The following is a 15,104-nucleotide window of genomic DNA, read 5'->3' as shown; positions in this document are numbered from 1 at the left end:
CGGATTAATTAAAATTAGTATGTCTTACCTATTTCTTATTCTGCATCAGCGCCTTCGAAGAAATGCCTTAGGGAGCGAAAATGCCGATCCCGGAGTTTCTGCCACTTTTGAAATGCACCTTGGGAGTCGTTCTGTGTTAGGGATTTTACATGATGAGCCAAAACTTTATGACCGCCTACTTAATAGCGTCTTGCTCCATCTTTGGAACGCAGTGCAGAAACATTTCCCCGTGGCATGGATTCTACAAGTCCTTGGTAGGATCGAGAGGTACCAGATGCCTACCCAGGTCCCATAAATTACGGGTCGATAGGTTAGTGAGCTCGGAGCTGGTGCCCGTTATGTTCCATCAGCTTTAAATCAGGCGAATCTGGTGGACAAGACATCAGCGTGGGTTCGTTATCATGCTCCTCAAACTTCCGTAGTACGATTCTGGCCTTGTGACCCGACAGCTATTCTGCTGAAAGGAGCAGGCGCCTTTGGGAAAGAAATGTGATCCACCTACACGACAAAGCGTTTTCATTGGTGCACAGTCAAACCTAGATAATCCCGTGATCACAGCAATTGTAATTGACGATGTCGTTGTGTCAACGTGGGAACAGGTAGCGTTGATCTCCTGGGGAGCCCAGTGTTCAACAATGAGCGCTGAACAGTGAGCGCCGCAACATTTCTTGTTCCTGCAATGTACTACACTACTGGCCATTACAATTGTTACACCACGAAGATGACATGCTACAGACGCGAAATTTAACCGATAGGAAGAAGATGCTCTGATATGCAAATGATTAGCTTTTCAGAGCATTCACACAAGGCTGGCGCCGGTGGCGACACCCATAACGTGCTGACATGAGGAAAGTTTCCAACCGATTTCTCATACACAAACAGCAGTTGACCGGCGTTGCCTGGTGAAACGTTGTTATGATGCCTCGTGTAAGGAGAAGAAATGCGTACCATCATGTTTCCGACTTTGATAAATATCGAATTGTAGCCTATCGCAATTGCGGTTTATTGTTTCGCGACACTGCAGCTCGCATTGGTCGAGATCCAATGAATGTTAGCAGAATATGGGTTCGGTGGGTTCAGGAGGGTAATACGGAACGCCGTGCTGGATCCCAACGGCCTCGTATCACTAGCAGTCGAGATGACAGGCATCTTATCCACATGGCTGTAACGGATCGTGCAGGCACGTCTCGATCCCTGAGTCAACAGATGGGGACATTTGCAAGACAACAACCATCTGCACGAAAAGTTCGACGACGTTTGCAGCAGCATGGACTATCAGCTCGGAGACAATGGCTGCGGTTACCCTTGACACTGCATCACAGACAGGAGCGCATGCGATGGTGTACTCAACGACGAACCTGGGTGCGCGAATGGCAAAATGTAATTTTTTCGGATGAATCCAGGTTCTGTTTACAGCATCGTGATGGTCGCATCCTTGTTTGGCGACATCGCGTTGAAAGCACATTGGAAGCGTGTATTTGTCATCACCATACTGACGTATCACCTGGCGTGTCGGTATGGGATGCCATTGATTACACGTCTCTGTCACGTTTTGTTCGCATTGACGGCACTTTGAACAGTGGACGTTACATTTCATATGTGTTACGAGTCGTGGCTGTACCCTTCATTCGATCCCTGCGAAACCCTACATTTCAGCTGGATAATGCGCGCCTTTCTGGATACAGAAAATGTTCGACTGCTGCCCTGGTCAGCACATTCTTCATATCTCTCACCAATTGAAAACGTCTTGTCAATGGTGGCCAAGCTACTGGCTCGTCACAATACGCCAGTCACTACTCTTCATGAACTGTGGTATCGTGTTGAAGCTGCATGGGCAGCTGTACCCGTACACGCCATCCAAGCTCTGTTTGACTCAATGCCCAATCGTATCAAGGCCGTTATTACGGCCAGAGGTGGTTGTTCTGGGTACTGATTTCTCAGGATCTATGCACCCAAATTGCGTGAAAATGCAATCACATGTCAGTTCTAGTATAATGTAGTGTCCGTTTATCATCTGCATTTCTTCTTGGTGTAGCCATTTTAATGGCCAGTAGTGTATATCGTCGCGCCTGCAACAGATCGCCTTCTTGCGTCCGTCGGCCGTCGTAATTTAATTTATTATTTACTACACAAAAAGATTGGTAATGGTGATTGTTGCTCACTTATATGGTGGGCTTTAATCAAAACGGTATTTCATTCAATTTTGATTTACAATTAAATGCTTTTGTGAAGTTGTCTCTTTTTTAACAATATTTAAAAAAAAGTGGTTCAAATGGCTTTGAGCACTATGGGACTTTACACCTGAGGTCATCAGTCCCCTAGACTTAGAACTACTTAAACCTAACTAAAGTAAGGACATCACACACATCCATGCCCGAGGCAGGATTCGAACCTGCGACCATAGCAGCAGCGCGGTTCCTGACTGAAGCGCCTAGAACCGCTCGGCCACAACGGCCGGCACCAATATTAATCTTCAGTGGAAATTATTTGGTACGTTGATGACTGTAAGACTCGCTGAATATTAAAACATGAGCACGTAAGTTGAACAATGGAATAAACTTTCCATATGAACTTCCCCGGCTAGTCAGTTCACTTTAAAGCAAAATATCTTTAGTTATTAATTACAATTGCGGCCCACGCACGCGCGAGGATAGTTTTTCTTACCTCCGTTAACAACTGCATTCCAGCGGGAGTCCTGACTGTGGCTCTCGGCTGTTGTACTGAAAGTAAGAATCTTAAAGCTGCGTATGTTCTGCAACGTCGGGCGGCTGTGGAGAGAAATGTATATTATGTTAATAGCGGGAGAGTTTTTCGCTTCCGATAATTTTTATGAGTTAATATCGCCACGTAATGGTGTTGTTGGCTGCATCGGCCGCTGCGATTGTTGCACTTTAAATTACTCGAATGCAGGTTAATTCAATGAAGGCGGACATGAAATCGGGATCACCTCTTACAAATTAAAAGTGGATAATAATATTAAATCAATATATTATCTGCTTAATTAGTACAAATATGCTTACATTTGCCAGCACTCGCAAGATGTACGTCAACACGCAACCAAGAGAAAAGAAGAAGTGAAGACGACTAAAAAATTAACAAAAGAGCGCATCTTGTCGTCTCTTTAGGTCATTTTGTTTCGAGTGCATCTTTATATTTCTTTGCCATCGAAACATACACAGAGAGATTATTATAAGACGGATACATGAGAAAAATACATTTATGCCAGAGCGGCTAGTGTCCGCTTATTATTCAATTTTTAAATGTCTCTTCTTTATAAATACTGTTTTTAAGTCTTTACTTAGTATTTCAAAGGGGGCTGTATAGCCTCCTATCCTGCTTTCCAGAGCAGCCGAGCCTGACTTCCACGTTCTGTGACGAGGCGTAGACAACAAATACCTTGACGGGTACTGGTGGTTTCACGTCTTCACCGTCTTTGAATCACTTTCCATGGATGCCCACGACATCAGCACACGAACAGTCGACGAGCTTCGCCATTTTCGAGATGCTGCTTCCCGGCTCATTCCCCTGTGCACCGGGCCGTATAAGTCTGCTCTTTGTCAAAGTCCCCCACGTCAATGTACGCCCCCCCCCCCCCCCCCCCTCACCCAATGTGTGTTTCGTATCGCCGCTAGAACGAAATTCATGTGCTCACAAATATCATAAATTACTGAAATTCCATTTAAAAAACGAGGTTGAAACCCGCTTCCCTATAATTTATGTAGCTTTGTCCGGAGCCTGTACATCATTCACTGAGAACTTTTTACAATTCATCTGGATGAAAACAGGATTGTGTTTGAAATAGTATCGGAAGTATTTGACATGAACGTCTTAGCTGAATCTCCTTGTAATAAGCCATAATATATCAAGAAATGGTACCCTTCGTGGTAAGCCAGATATACCTCGCTTTAGCTGATGCCTCTAATCATGAAGAAGGATATAATGTACTTTGGGTAGGAGCTTTCCGTGAACGCACAATCTCATAAATCTGTTCTTCACGCAATTAATCGTGTGATCATTGTAAGTCCATAGAATGTCAAGACAGAAACCGTGGGTGTCTCGTATTTCATATGCGACTTACAGTGACAGCAGCCTGACTCACTCGAACTTGAGCCAACTGTTGTGTCCCGATCACCTCAGAAGGCAGTGTTTGCGACAGCTGGCATGCATTGTACGCCAGCCAGACGGCGTGGCCTTGCACCGACTCGTCGCCCGTAACGGATCTCTACGTGTCTGCGCTCGCAGGCGCCTCCAACCGAAGCTTTCTAGGTATTATTTGGAGTAAATGTAGAAGGCGTGGCTCCAGTGCGATAGACAGCTGTGCGCAGTGGTACTCGCCCATGTTGCTGCTACATAGATGTGGCCACATACCAACTGTGGCGCGTTCCGTTTTAGTTATTGCAAAAAACGATTCAAATGGCTCTGAGCACTAGGGACTCAACTTCTCAGGTCATCAGTCCCTTAGACTAAGAACTACTTAAACCTAACTAACCTAAGGACATCACACACATTCATGCCCGAGGCAGGATTCGAACCTGCGACCGTATCGCCTAGAACCGCTCGGCCACTTCGGCCGGCTTTAGTTGTTGCAGTGCAGAAGGTGATTCTGCTGAACTGTTAGCCTCAGATTTTTCCTGAACCGTTTAAGATATTATAATCCTGTTTGTATCCAATTGAATTGTGAAAAAGTCCTCACTTAATGTTCTATAATGTCTTTTCGTAACTATATTGGTATTAAGTTCCCTTTTTAAAACAGTAATACCCACTGCTAGTATCGTAGCCCTGAAAGAGTGTCTCCGCTCGCTGGCCCGGGGGTGGCGAGGATTTAAACTAATTCAGTTGGAGCGCAGACGTCGTGGCGACTGCACTGCGATATCAAAGATGTGTTTGGACTGTGTTGGAGAGCAAGTGATGACCGTACTGCTTGAAATAAAGTACTCAGTCCCTTCCCCCCTGCAAAATCAAAGGACGTGACTTACGTTACTACAAGTGCAGTTTATTATTTGACGCAATTATGATAGGCTACCAGTGAAAACAGATAAGTAACGGAGAAAACTCTTACGTGTGATCAATTACGGTGTTAGGGATTTGAACTAGCGATAGATTTTTGTTATGGATGTAAGGAAAATGGCTTTCTCACCGAGAAAATCGGACATCTTGAATAAATAATAAATGATGATAATAAACAGAAGTCCAGTTTTCGAGACAATATCGTGTTGGAATTTGAATTTGGCGCAATTTTCTAGTGCAGGTAGGCCTATAATAATAATAAATAATAATAATAATAATAATAATAATAAATGACAATGAACGACAATGAATGATAATGAATGTTAATAAATGATAATGAATAATAATAAACAAGAGTAAGGTTTTGCAACTATTATCATGTTGGAATTTGAATTTGGAGGGAATTTTCTAGTGGAGGCAGGTCAATAATAATAAACGATAGTAAAGGGTAATAAATAATAATAAATGATAATGAATGTTAATAAATGATAATCAATAATAATAATAAAGACAAGTACGATCTTTGCATGCATTATCCTGTTGGAATTCAAACTTCGCGCCATTTTTTCTTCTGGAGGCTTAGGCTAGTGAACGTAGCACAATTGGCCTATTTTCCCGCCAAAATTCAAACTTCGCGCCATATTTTCTTGAGGCTAGGTTAGTGGACGTACCACAATTGGCCTATTCTCCCGCCAAAATCCGCCATCTTGGGTCATGTCATGCGATGTTGCCAAGTCTACATGCCGCCATCTTAGAAGACGTCATCGCCGCCATCTTGAATAAATTTGGCAACAATGCAGCATGGCCTGACACATAGGTTGTCCCCCTACTGGTGGCAGGTGAGAAAATTACCGAACCATCAAATTAATAAATCATAGTTGCAAAATACTGACACGAATTATCAGAGAAGAATGGAAAAACTCGTAGAAACCGACCCCAGGGAAGGTGGCAAAATACAGAAACGTCGGAGCAGCACTCACACTACGACTTGTCTTAGAAGATAGACCCGAGAAAGGGAAACCTAAGTTCACAGCATTGGCAGATTTAGAAGAAGAATATTCTCTTTGAAACTAGAAGTCAGTAAGGAATAAGATACAGGGGGCAAAAGGTTATTCGCAAATTGTACAGAAACCAGACTCGTCGTATATGAGTCGAAGACATCAAAGTGAAGCAGTTGTTGAGAATGGGGTGAAACAGGGTTGTAGCTTACTCGTGATCTTGCTCGGTATGTACATTGAGAAAGCTGAGAAGAAAACCAAGGTGCAACCTGGGAAGGGATGGTTCAAATAGAGAAAATTAAAATCTTGACGTTTGCCGCCAATGACATTGTAATTATGTCAGATACCAAAGAACTTGCAAGATAAACTGAACAGAATGAGTAGTGCTTGATATAAGACGCTAGAAGCAGTAGATGATTCTCTTTTTGTTTTATTCGGGCAGCAAAATAACTGACGGAAGCAGTCGTGATACTGGCAATCGAAAAAAATTCTGAAAAAGAGAAATTTGTTATCATCGAATATACATTTAAGTGTTACGTTGTCTTGTTGGCGGGTACTTGTCTACGGAAGTGAAACATGGACGATAAACAGTTTAGACAAGAAGAGACTAAAAGGTTTTAAAATGGGGTGCTACAGGACAATGCTTAAGATATATAATCTTTGACTGCGTTTTATTGGCAGGACACTTAGAAAATGTAACAGATCTACTAAGGAGACTGCCTACACTACGCTTGTCCATCCTCTTTTATAATACTGCTGCGCGGTGTGAGATCCTTACCAGGTAGGACTGACAGAGTACATCGAAAAAGTTCAAAGAGGGGCAGCACGTTTTGTGTTATCGCGAAATATGGGAGAGAATGTCACTGAAATGATACAGAATTTGGACTGGACATCATTAAAGGAGAGGCGTTTTTCGCTGCGACAGAATTCTCACGAAATTCCAATCACCAGCTTTCTCCTCCGAATACGATAATATTTTGTTGACACCTACCTACACAGGGAGAAACGACCATCCCGATAAAATAAGGGAAATCTGACCTCGTACGGAAAGATATAGGCGTTCGTTCTTTCCTCGCGGTAAGCGAGATTGGAATAATAGAGAACTGTGAAGGTGGTTCGATGATCCCTCCGCCAGGCACTTAAATGTGATTTGCAGAGTATCCATGTAGACGTAGACGTAGACTGCAACCGAAACCCCTTAACAAATCCATCAGTGACTTTAGTGGCTTGATGGCCCAGTGGTGTTTAAATAAATGCAATTCCAGTGTGATGCAAGGCGTATGATTCAACATCACGTCGTCGGCCTGGATGTAAGTTTCACTGCTTACTTACGGAAGTAGTTTGTCGTTAAGTTTCAAGAAGTTTACTAGACTCCGTTTGTAGACTGCTTCCTCCGTAGAAAGTGTAAGACTGTCAGTGAGAATTGAACTGATGACCACCACGTACTAATGAAGCAATGTTAACCACTACACGATGTTCGCTTCATCGGGAATATTTTTACTCCAGGGAAAAGTTAACGGAGCAATCTATGGAGTCAGTTCGCTAACTTCATGATGGCCATCGTTCAAGCGTCTCGGAATCTAGGGTTTGGGAAAACTGAAAAGTTAGAATGATGAACTGCGGATTTTCAATTCGAACTTGAAAGGTTTTCGCGAAGCCACACGCATTTAATTTTATACAGGAGCTCATCGAAGCAGTTTTAGAGCTTTTCGCGGCAAAATGTTACTTAGTTATATGTTGCGTTGCAGTAGTTTCGTATAAAACATTATAGTTCGTAATTTTTTCAGCTTTGTGTGAATTATATGGTGACTCTTTTCTGTGGCTCTCATGATCCCATGGAACTTTTTTTTATCTTATTGATTTTCAGAGATAGTGTTCAAGCTGTGATGAATATTGTTTTAAGGATGTTCCTAAAACTGTCGTTCGTTCACATTAATGCACAAATGGCATGTGCTTGCTGCTGATTATCCTAACACACTCAAAACAACCACATGTTTCACGAATAATAGCAGCAGCTTCAGTCAGACGAACAACCAGCTTTTCTGGAGTGTCGGTGTTACGTACACTTGGCCACGCTACTTCCGCCCCCTCCCCCCAATCCCTCTCCCCCCTCCCCCCCCCCCCCCCCCACACTCACACACACCGACACACACCAAATCCAGCAATTGGGGAAAACATTGTCTAAATGTTCCCAGACATCAGTGGCAAAGTGTGGTAGGATCCCGTCATACTGGACCATATTCGTTGCCTGACTGGAAGCGGGACTGTCTCCAACATTACTGATAGTACCTCACGGAGGAAGATTCGGTAATTTCCTTTGCCGAACATGTTAGGCAGAGGATACGGCCTAGTCAGATGGTCGTGAACAGTACCAGCCCACTCAGATGCCAGTTGTAAATGACTGTGAACGGACGACGTCTGCAGGAACATCTCTAAAACAACATTAGTCACGCGATATGGCGGTTTGAACACCGTGTCTGAACAACGCTAGCGTGAAAATATTCAAATGTGAGTGAATTCCTAAGGGACCAATCTGCTAAGGTCATCGGTCCCTAGACTTACACACTACTTAGATTAACTTATGTTAAGAACAACACTCGAACCTCCGGCGGGAGGGGCCGTTTAGTCTGTGACATGACGCCTCTAGCTTGAAAACCACCTACAATAACATGTGATATGAAAGGATGAAAGATAGGATCTGTTGACAGGACGCATCGTTAGGTTAGGTTAGGGAGTGTAGGGGTAGAAACGGAAGAGATAGACTAGGGCTTGGCTCCAGCAAGCAAGTTAAAGTGGGCGTAGTTTGCACAGCTTTGCAGAGGTGAAATGGCTTACACAAGATAGACTAGCATGGAGAGCTGCAGCAAACTGAAGACCACAAGAAGAACATAAAGGAGTTACAGGCAGCATCATACCAGTCGAAGAATTGACTAATGTAATATAATAACAGTACTATATAGAAAGAAAGTTTAACTCGATCTGCATGCCATTATAATGCTATCAGAACCAACTGTAGTTGTGTCTCTAGCCTCGTGCGGTTTTTACACGATCTTTTCGTGACTGATACATTTTACTGATGGTCCACAGTGGTTATGTCTTTGAGAGAGCAGTTGACCGAATTCATTGTCTTCTATTTCTCTGTAATTAAAGCGAGAGCAATGTGATTCGGCTGCTCGTGTTTGTGAATAGAAACCGTGCCTGTTGAGAGAGTGTGATATTACGTGCGTTGGCCGGTGGTTAGCACGGGATTGATTTTGTGTTGCGTATCTCAGCACTCCCTCGGTTCGCGTTAATACGATTACTCTCCCAATTTGCCAAGAATGGAAATTTAACAACCTGGAATCCCGAGGACAATTTATTGATTCGTATCGTCGACGGACTCAGCGTTCACACGTGGAAAGAACAGTCATCGGTTCTGGCTGCATTTTAGCCGTGAATGTTCCCGTCATCGTGCTACCACGTTGGTAATTTTTTGCACAAAAATTTTGAACTTATCAATGATAAAGAAATGCTATCGGTAACTAGAAACCAGACTGCAGTTACAGGAGTCGAATGACATGAGAAGGGCGGAGCAGTGACAAGGTAAGTGACTCAAGGTCGAAGCTTTCCCTCGCGTTATTCAATCTTCACGTAGAGTAAGTAGTAAATGAAACCAACGAGACATTGTGAAAAGGAATTTATGTTCAGGGAGAAGAAATTAAAATCTTAAGGTTTGACGATGACATTGTATTTCTGTCACAGGCGATTAAAGACTTGGGCGGTCAGTTGAACGGAATGAACAGTAACTTAGAGAGGTTATCAGATGAACATCAACCAAAGTATCGGAGTGTAGACGAATTTAATCAAAATTTCACAAGGAGATTAGATTAGGAAATGACTCTAAGAGTAAGAGATGAGTTTTCCTATTTGAGCATCAAAGTAACTGACGTTGACCGAAGTAGGGAAGACTGGAAATAGCAAGACAAGCATTGTTGGAAACGAGAAATTTGTTAACATCAAATGTAAATCTAAGTTTTAGGAGGTCTTTTCTAAATGTATTTGCCTGGTGTGTAGTACGAAAATGCCAACGGCCTTGCCGCAGCGGTAACACCGGTTCCCGTCAGATCACCGAAGTTAAACGCTGTCGGGTTTGTCTAGCACTTGGATGGGTGACCGTCGGCTGCCGAGCGCTGTTGGCAAGCGGGTAGCACTCAGCTCTTGTGAGGCAAGTTGAGGAGCTACTTGATTGAGAAGTAGCATATCCGTTCACGAAAACTGACAACGGCCAGGAGAGCAGTGTGCTGACCACATGTCCCTCCATATCCGCATCCAGTGACGCCTATGGGTTGAGGATGACACGGCGGTCGGTCAGTGCCGTTAGGGTCTTCTGAGATCTCTTCGGACGGAGTTTAGTTTAGCTTAGTAGTGCGAAAATGCAGCGTGAACGATCAGAGTTTAGACAAGAGGAGAATATACACTACTAGCCATTCCCGTGAACGATCAGAGTTTAGACAAGAAGAGAATATACACTACTGGCCATTAAAATTGCTACACAAAGAAGAAATGCAGATGATAAACGGGTATTAATTGGACAAATATGTTGTACTAGGACTGACATGCGATTACATTTTCATGCAGTTTGGTTGCATAGTTCCTGAGAAATCAGTACCCAGAACAACCACCTCTGGCCGTAATAACGGCCTTGATACGCATGGTCATTGAGTCAAACAGAGCTTGGATGGCGTAGACAGGTACAGCTGCCCATGCAGCTTCAACACGATACCACAGTTCATGAAGAGTAGTGACTGGCGTATTGTGACGAGCCAGTTGCTCGGCCACCATTGAACAGACGTTTTCAATTGGTGAGAGATATGGAGAATGTGCTGGCCAGGGCAGCAGTCGAACATTTTCTGTATCCAGAAAGGCCCGTACAGGACCTGCAACATGTGCTTGTGCATTATCCTGCTGAAATGTAGGGTTTCGCAGGGATCGATTGAAGGGTAGAGTCACGGGTCGCAACACATCTGAAATGCAACGTCCACTGTTCAAAGTGCCGTCAATGCGAACATGAGGTGACCGAGACGTGTAACCAATGGCACCCGATACTATCACGCCGGGTGATAATCCAGTATGGCGATGACGAATACACGCTTCCAATGTGCGTTCACCGCGATGTCGCCGAACAAGGAGGCGACGATCATGATGCTGTAAACAAAACCTGGATTCATCCGAAAAAATGACGTTTTGCCATTCGTGCGCCCAGGTTCGTCGTTGAGTACACCATCGGAGGCGCTCCTGTCTGTGATGCAGCGTCAAGGGTAACCTCAGCGGTGCTCTCCGAGCTGATAGTCCATGTTGCTGCAAACGTCGTCGAACTGTTCGTGCAGATGGTTGTTGTCTTGCAAACGTCCCTATCTGTTGACTCAGGGATCGAGACGTGGCTGCACCACCCGTTACAGCCATGCGGATAAGATGCCTGTCATCTCGAATGGCCGTTGGGATCCAGCACGACGTCCCGTATTACCCTCCTAACCCACTGATGCCATATTCTGCTAACAGTCATTGGATCTCGACCAACGCGAGCAGCAATGTCGCGATACGATAAACCGCAATCGTGATAGGCAAAAAGCTAATCATTTGCATATCACAGCATCTTCTTCCTGTCGGTTAAATTTCGCGTCTGTAGCACGTCATCTTCGTGGTGTTGCAATTTGAATGGCCAGTAGTGTAAAATTTTGGAATGAGGTGCTGCACAAGAAAGTTGAGAGTAGACCGAGTAACAGGCGTGGAGGTCTGAATCGAATTGGTGGAAAGAGAAATTTAATGCACATCAGACTGAAGGAAGGTACCATTTGCTATGGGACAACCTGAGGGGGCAGGAGGTATGGGGACAAAAATTGGAGTGTGAGACCAAGACTTGACTGTACAATATACCTAAGAAGTTTCTAGTGGACGTAGGATGCATGAGTTATGCACAGATGAATAGACTTGCATATGACATAAACGCGTAGAGAACCGCATCAAACCATTCGTCAAGTTAAAAACCAAACACAAGTAATAGCTGTTTGCCCGTCAGGGATTTCGTATATCAAGACGTGAGAGGTGTGATTTTTAATAACGGTTTACGTGAAATCGCGCTGGCTAATTAAGAATAAACCTGATGTAAACAAACACAAGCGCGATCATTAATCAGAAGCCGCAGCAAACGTACACTCGTGTTGTTACTCTCGTGGAGATAGATCCTACTTATGTATTAGATATCTTACTGCTAAATTACATTAAATGAACTTAAGATATTGTAATGTATTAACAGCCATGGACGTTTTTCTTAATCACGCTTTAGCTGTGTAGTTTTTATTTCAAAAATCGTGTACACTCAGTCACAGTCTCTGTACTGTTGCGCTCTGTTTGACGCTCTGTTAATGCGCAGTGTGAAAACGGCTGAGACTGCTTTCTACTATGTAGTAAACACGCGCGTAGAACACGGTTAAAAAGTGCCAACAAATAGGTTGTTCTTAGAGCACTTGTCCGCGAAAGGCAAAGGCTCGAGTTCGAGTCTCGGTCCGGCACGCAGTTTTAATCTGCCGGGAAGTTTCAGGTTGTTCTTAATGTTTGTCATAAATTTACAGTGAAATCGGCTTTAAATTTGATGCAGTTGAGATACAGATGCACATTAGATGTATAGTTGAATCGGTAGCGTTGTGCGTAATTTGTGGATCGCTGGTTCAAGTCTCGCCTTGGTCATCCTTTTTTCTATTTGAAATACCTACATCTCGTAATTGTAAAAATCATTATAAATTTTTACGAAAAATGCACGTCTTCTTGTTTCTATTCACATATTGCACGCGAAATTCCTGTTTTCATTTCAAATATAAATGCTTAGTTATCGATATTTCACGGAAAATTGGTAATAAAGCTTGCTGAAATTAGGAAAACACGATGATTTAATTTTTAGGACAAAAATGAAAAACCAAATACACTTCATTTGGATTATGTCCGTTGTTTTATACCACAGATCTAGTCTCACACGACCCAGAGTGATAAGTGCTGTAGAAACATGAAAAGCAATCATTTTCACAGCATCGAGCACACCATACAAGTGATGAATTTTTACGATTATCACTGTGCCATTACAATAAGAACCCAACAGAATTGATCTGGAGCAAAGTTAAGGGATTTGTCACGAGAAATAACAAGACTGTTAATCAGCGAGACGTACTGGAACTAAGGCACGCACACTTTTTTTTTTACACATGCCACTGCCGAACTCCGGCGGGATATAGTACTGCACGTCATAAAAGGAGAAATTGCGGCGCTTGGGTGGCTTCATGGATTCTGTTGTTGATCGATTCGTTATCATAGTAGCAGATGACAGTTCCAAAACTGAAATGTATTTCTCGAATTCAGATAAAGAAGGAGCTATTAGATTACAACACATCTGACTGTAATTAATACCGTCAGTGGCCTCAGTATTCAACAATACGGTGAAATCTCTGCTGTATGCTTATGCATTACACATAGCTCGCTCAGAAGAATTACCATGATGTTAGGGATTTTCATCACTTTTGTTTGTAATTAGACTACAGTGTTAGGTGAGAACGAGAGCATGTTATGCTTCCCGTCTGGTCACCTAAGAAGCAAGCTTGTGGTAGAGCTGGAGTTATGCCGAGTATAATTTCATTCTAGGATGAGATTTTCACTCTGCAGCGGAGTGTGCGCTGATATGAAACTTCCGACCGAGACTCGAACTCGCCCGCCAAAGGCAAAGGTCCCGAGTTCGAGTCTCGGTCGGGCACACAATTTTAATCAGCCAGGAAGTTTCATGATTTCATTCTGTTTGAAAATTATGACATTCGAATGTTTTTCTGTTCGTCTCTTTTTACGTCAGAACTGCAACTACTCACATCATTGCAGGTTAGTTGGACGAGCTGGCTGGCCAACGCTAACCAAGTTAAATGCGCTGGTATAGCTGTTATCCTGCGTTACGCTCCATCTGTGTGCGTGTAACACAGCATAAAACCTATCCTTATGATCATACTTGACTGTACTGGACACGGCTTGGCTTCCGCTCCACATGAAACGAAATCCAGTGAGATTCAAACAAATGGCGAAGAATACCTGATGTAATTTTTACATCAGGATTATTCTCATGATGAACAGTGCGCATTTGTCGCCTTCAATAATGCAATAAAAGTCGAAGATTTATTAACAAAGTACAGCAAAGACTTAGAAAGAAGTGGCTTCAGTGTCCACGCCTAACCAATTCAAAATGGTGCTCTCTTTTCCAACACAGTATTAACCACCAAAATAACTCCTGTAGTTGATTGTGAAAGCTGTGAAAACCTCGGTTCCTAGCGCCAGAGCGTAATCTCAGGCAAATTCGCTGCAGAAGATAACTCGTTCAGTAGTTTCTTGTTCATTGACCTTTAAACTAAACTGAAAATAAATAAATAAATAAATCGCAAAATTTTGTCATATTAATGATCATAATCAATCTTCTGGCAGTTATCTATTTAGTTGTGTGCTTTATAATGAAAATTTCTACTAGAAAAAGAACTGGAGATAAAATTCAACATAATACTATTATAGTGCAAAGTGTTTCTAAGTTATATACAATATGTAGAGTGCTATATTGCTTTCGGAAATCTTAATGGTTCAATGAGCACCTAGAATTTTGCCGCTGGTTTGGTGTGCGATAGTTATTTGTGAACAGTTCTGTAGAAATGTTCGGTAGAGTAGGAACGTATAAATTCTGAAGCAGACTATGTTTATGTGCAATGAAAGTGTTCACTGACAACGATTACGCCTGGAATTAACATGTCTTTCACAAACGGGTGTTATTGACCAAGGGGAGGGAGGACGCTGAAGACTTGTGTATCCGAACATGACCCGAAATTGTAAAATAAAAACAGTTCGCGTAGTAGCTGTCGGTTGTCCACATATTTTGAGTTTCAGATGTTGCAGATTTTTAGAAAATCTATTCTGATAGTCTTCTGAAGATACTACAGGAAGAAGCGTAATCTTTTCACGTAAATCACTGTTCAAAATGTTTCAAATATTTTTTTTTTTCACACGCATTCATCGCCTAATATTCTATAAAATGTCACCGACACGGTTCAA

At 42.8% G+C, this 15,104-nt stretch overlaps 1 protein-coding gene and 1 pseudogene across 7 annotated transcripts in view; both read left to right on the top strand.

Moving 5' to 3' along the window:
* Positions 1-15,104, top strand: part of LOC126365733 (multiple PDZ domain protein) — a 2,074,088-nt gene that overhangs the window by 1,922,074 nt on the left and 136,910 nt on the right. The window lies entirely within an intron of this gene.
* On the top strand, positions 10,068-10,183 carry LOC126268272 (5S ribosomal RNA; annotated as a pseudogene).

The sequence above is a fragment of the Schistocerca gregaria genome, chromosome 4 (genome assembly GCF_023897955.1).
Source record: "Schistocerca gregaria isolate iqSchGreg1 chromosome 4, iqSchGreg1.2, whole genome shotgun sequence".
Lineage (NCBI taxonomy): Eukaryota > Metazoa > Arthropoda > Insecta > Orthoptera > Acrididae > Schistocerca > Schistocerca gregaria.
This window is presented reverse-complemented; position numbering and strand designations above follow the sequence as displayed.